Below are 6,000 nucleotides of genomic sequence, written 5' to 3' on the forward strand. Positions count from 1 at the left end.
TGAATAATACACGACTAACTAAGAACATACAAGGGTAACATGTGTTTCACTGATTACATTGATTTCTGTATTCAAAATAATAACTCTTTAGATGAACTGTGTTTCCTTCTATTATTAAAGGCGTCTAAAGTCCTAAAGTCCAATTTGCGTAGTTAATATAATTTATTCAAAGCTACTAAAACAGGAACTTGCTGAATTTCACACTTATATGCTAACAAGTGTTATGTCATCACCGGCTGTTTCAACGTATTCTATCTATATTCCAAATACATATACGAAAGTGTTTTTGTCACTTTCAATGTTTAAGATGAATCAGCGTTTAATATTTTTAGGACAATGACTTGATTTTGAGCCCAGTTTTGAGTGTTGCAACCTTGAAAAATTATATACCTAAACCTTCCTTATGAATCATTCTAGATATTGATGAAAATGGCAATAAGTTCAGTCAAGTAGACGCGGAGGACTTGTTTTATTTAATACTAGCGGACCTGACAGATGTACATACGGGTAAAATAAAATAAAAATCATGTAATACTTGGTCACACATGTAAAATTTCATCAAAATCGGTCCAGCCGTTTACCACAAGTTTAATGCACACGCAAATATTATTTATATATAAAGTTAGACATATGCTATCGCTGACTTGGCATAATCAAGCTCTAAAAAACAAATATATCCCTCAACATTAAGGTAGCGTTCGTCAGCCCATGACACTCAGAATTAACGTGGTTTTCTATTGGTAAAAGAATTTCTAATATTGGTGAATGATATCCAGAGATACTCCCACAGCTTTACAAACGTTATCTGTATAATACGAACACTTTTCAATTACTTAGCGGTAGGTACATTCTAACTTTATACAGCTAACGTTCGACAAATAATTAGCAATCACTGCTTCGAGTTTTTCAACAGTTCAAGCCATCCATAAGAAGTCGTGCGCCTTGAACAACTAAAAACTTTTTTGAAACATACGTAGTTGCGCCATTTTTTTTCTTTATATAGTTGTTCGCCTTGTGAAATCATGTTCCGGGCCCTGTGGATAAAAGTAAATTCACTCATAAAAGTAAAAAGTCAAGGCCTATGTTGAAACCATAAGGGTCAATTAAATGCTTAACCAGTGAAGGGCGTCTGAATTAAAATACTTGCGAAATTTTAATGCCATAATCATATCTCAAGAAGTGTTCTTTACTATAACCAGCTCCGTGTATAGCTTATAACCACGAGGTGGGTTGGATTTCTGTGTAAGTTGTTTCATCATTTTTAAATCTAATAGGCAAGTAGGTGATCAGCCTCCAGTGCCTGTCTCAAGCCGTCGACTTTTTGGGTCTAAGACATGTCGGTTTCCTCACGATGTTTTCAAAAAAAAAGAAGAAGAAGAAAATAAGATACTTCATATCGCCACTCTGACTTGTCTATTATTGAGAACACTGGAAAACTTAAAAGAGGAAGACAGAGCAAGAGATTGGCAGACGATATAAAGAGAATAGTAGACACAACTTGGACAAGAAGAGCTAACATTAGAATATCATGGAAGCATCTGGATCACCAAAACCGGCACATCTGATGTATTAGATTAAGTTATGTAACTAAAATAATGTTTATATATTTATATTACGCTGGGTGTCAGCAATAAAGGCTTAAGCTGTTACAGCTGTTCGGTACTGTGTTGATAGATCTATACCATTATCTTTTCTAAAAACGATATATTTGTATTTCCCATGTTTTTAAAATGTTTTGTCCTGAGTAACAAAGGCTATTTATTTCCCAAATATTAAAAACAAAACCGACCCATGGAGATCAAGGCTAGGGTTAATTAAATTAGGGAGCGCTCTAGGAGAAGGAAGATATGTCCATCTCCTACCTCCTATACACTACAAATTCTGCACCAAAAGTTTTGAGTCTCACAGTTGTACCGTTGAAGTCCCGGTTGAATGCGAGAGCGACCCCAAAGCCTCTCTAACGAAGCCTTGTAAGAACTACCCGTGGTGGTTTTAGTGGATAGCAGAAACTGATGTGAGTTGAGTTCCACATATCCCTACTTTCGGTGGCACAATGCCCGGATATAAAAAGGGTGACCATTTCTTGAACATGATTTTTATTCATTATAATTTAGGAGTAAACGTTAACCTACTGGTATAATTAGATATAGAACCTACAAAACTTGTTTAGACGCACCCATACAAGTTCTGCGTCTGTGAATTTTCTAAATGATTTGCCGTATAAGTACCTTAAGTAAAAGTAACTTTAACATATGAATTAGGTCCACGGTACTTGCTAGTCTGCAGTCTGATATATAGGCATTTATCTTTCGTAAACTTATTTAACATATACTATGTCAGTTTGTGAGGATATATTAAATTCATAATATTGATGCACGCTGGAGTTTCACCCTTCGTTCTTGACATCCCCAGGTCCCACACTGAACGATTTGGTTCGTCATTTCTTATTTATTTATTCAGAAGATTCACAGTACAATACAGAAATAGATGTATATATATATAACATTATGGGCCAGTTAAAAATCTTCACATATAGTTTTTTTTACAACAAGAAGGTAAACATGCCAAATATTTTTTAGTTTGTAATACAAAAAAGAAAAAAAAAACAGAATCTAAATCTCAATGCATTTCATTCATCCTGGTTGAAATAATTTTGTGATCAAAGGAACTCCTTGCCACATTCCATTTTCCCTAGACAGTATAATATGGGTTCATGTAAGCGACGTTTGCACCGGCATCTGGACAGGCGTGCCAGTACCAAATCTCACTTAACATCAACTGTCCAGTTCAGTATTAAAAAAAAATAAGATAAAAGAGACAGACAACTATTTGCTTCAGCCTCTTCTAGTAACATTATCTATAAATAACTAGGTACCCCCACGAACTTCGTTTCTACCTTTTTAGTACAGACACCCCTATCATATATATGTTATCACTTAGAGGTTTAAAGATAGATAGTAGCAGATTCTCAGACTTACTGAATATGCATAAAAAATTTCATAAGAAACGATCGAGCCGTTTTTGAGGAGTATGGGAACGAACATTGTGAAACGAGAACTTTATATATTAGATACTAATTTTATTATAATGTTATCTTGCAAAAACTAGATTCACCTCTCAAAAGTACTTTAATTTAAATAAACGGTATTTTTTGCAAGCGACCTATTTACATATATTTAAATGAAATAAAATATTAACAGTTTTTTTTCTACTTTCTCTTTGAGATTTTGTTACTAATTATGTATTAAGGTTTTAAGATTATAAAATTTTATTCTCGTCTACATCTCGATTGATCGAGGCGATTTGTTTTTGTGCACATGACAACCAAAAATTTGATTTAAGCAAGAATTATAGTTTAAGTAAGTGTTATTGTTAGGGCAGGAGCCTCATCTGATGTATGCCCATGGACACACACTGCTAGAAGGCTCGCAAGTGCGTTGGGGCCTGTTAGGAATTGATACGCACGTACCGACTCAAAAGTGATTCTATTAGAAGTATTTTCGTTAAATTCAAGGTTATTTATTCTCGTAAAATATCATATAATACAATTACTTTATCGTTTGGTCATACAGTTACATCCAGTCTGACTTTCGCTGTTTGTTCTGTAACGAGACTTTGTACGAACTATGATTCACGTATATCAATACAATACATTATTGCGATATTACATATTTAGCGAAAGAGCAGGCTTCAGCTCTGAGGTCGTAGGTTCGAGCCCCGGCTGTGCACCGGGACTTTCTATGTGCGCATTGAACATTCGCTCAAATAGTAAAGGAAATCATCGTGATGCTGATCACCTACTTGCCTATTAGAACAAATGATCAAGAAACAGTTACAGAAATCTGAGGCCCAAACCTAAAAGGTTGTAGCGCCACTGATTTATTTAACATATATAGCGGAGACATTTCAAAATAAACTTCTATAAAATCTAGGCAACGCTGGGTTAACGATGTTGACAAAACATGATCTGAATAGACAATATTGTGTTGTAATTATTCCTGAGAAAAAGAAACAATTTACCGTACACTTGATCTACTTGCCTCAACTCTTTAAAATAATTCGAGAATTTCATAAGGTTTCTTTTTAATTTATTCTCATAGAAATCTGTGTGAATGTGAACTTTCTCTAGGATTAAAGAAAAAGTAATCATTCATTAAAGAATTAAAAACTAATAATGATTTAATCTTGAACTATAGAATGAACTAAAATTTGCATTCTAATTAATTATCATTAATTACTTTAAAAAAAAATCAGTGGTGCTACAATCTCTTTAAGTCTTGGCCTTAGATTTCTGAATCTGTTTTATAATCATTTTTAAATCTAATAGGCAAGTAGGTAATCAGCCTGACACACGCAGTCGACTTTTTGGGTCTATGACATGTCGGTTTCATCACGATGTTTTCCTTCACCGTTCGAGCAAATGTTAAATGCGCACATAGAAAGAATGTCCATTGGTGTACAGCCGGGGATCGAACCTACGACCTCAGGTATGAGAGTCGCACGCTGAAGCCACTAGGCCAACACTGCTCATAATTACTTTAAAAAAATAATAATAATTCCTTAAAAAATAATAATTATTATTTAAAAAATAATAATAATTACTTAAAAAATTTATAATAATAATGACTTAAAAAATTGCTCAAATTCTATGCATTATTGATAAGAAATCTGTAAGTGTTATGTCATCACATAAACGCGCTCTGAATAATTAACATGTCCTAAAAATATCATTAAAATAACTAATGGCCGAATTAAAGTCTTAAATTTGGAGGCACAACCAAAATTAAGAAATTTAGCGGTTTTAGCGTGGGATCTCAAACCAGAGGTCGTTCACGACTGTTCTTTGTATTCATACAAAATTTGCTCGTAAACATAGTGAGGAAACCGGCATATCATAAATTGTGACATGTGTCAGGCACAGAAGGCTCTTCGCCTACTTGTCAATAAAAATCAAAACCCATACAATTACTTAAATAAAATACAACATTAAGATATAAATCGGATCGCTATGACAAGTAAAAATATCAACGAATTCGATATTTTGAATTTCGAATTATTTGAAGTACTTTTAAGCTTTGGTGAATGTAAGTTAAAGCTCGCTAGAACGGCTTTGAAAGTCCGATATCCGATAGATTACTTTCAACTATGTATTAATATTCTTTATATCACGATTCGTGAATTAGTATCGTAACGAGTTGTAAAACTGTTTCCATTGTTTAACGTTTAATTTACACTTTATCACCACCAAATTTTTGATATATAATCAGCGGCACTACAACATTTTTGGGTCTTAGATTTACGTATCTGTTTCATGATCATTTGTCAATCTAATAGGCAAGTAGGTGATCAGCCTCCTGTGCCTGACACACGCCGTCGTCTTTTTGGACTAAGGCAAGTCGGTTTCGTACGAGCGAGTGTTAAATGCGCACACAAAAAGAAAACCCATTGGTGCACAGCCGGGGATCAAACCTACGACCTCAGGGATGAGAGTCGGCCACTAGGCCACTGCTCAGTATACAATAATGAAAATCTGAACAGACGTCAATTTATAAATAAACCACAGAGAAACCCTGTGCTTCTGACCCTAAGACCTTAGTGTAGCTCCATTCTGCAATTGTTGTTAATATGATCGCTTTGACGTCATTTAGAATAGTTTTTGACATACGCGAGTTATACTTAGCCAAAGCGTGACTTAAAGTCTTAGAGACTTTATAGCTGCTTATAATGGAGAAATAAGTATTGTAAGAATTACATTAAATTTAGTTTCTCTTTAAAAACAAAACGCAGAAACGCTCTAATTCTACTATACCTAAAGTTATTCCGTAAAAAGCTGAAATATACCTAGTACAGAAATACAAAATAAATACATTAAAGACGCAAATGTTGTATAATAGACCGTTATTTCAGGCCGCATTATGACGACGCTTATCTAAAAAAAAATTTTAAATATATTATTTCCCGTGACGTGCCGTAGCATGGAAACACGCCATGAAAGCCGAT

This window comes from Pieris napi, chromosome 8 (genome assembly GCF_905475465.1).
Source record: "Pieris napi chromosome 8, ilPieNapi1.2, whole genome shotgun sequence".
In the NCBI taxonomy this organism is placed as follows: Eukaryota; Metazoa; Arthropoda; class Insecta; order Lepidoptera; family Pieridae; genus Pieris; species Pieris napi.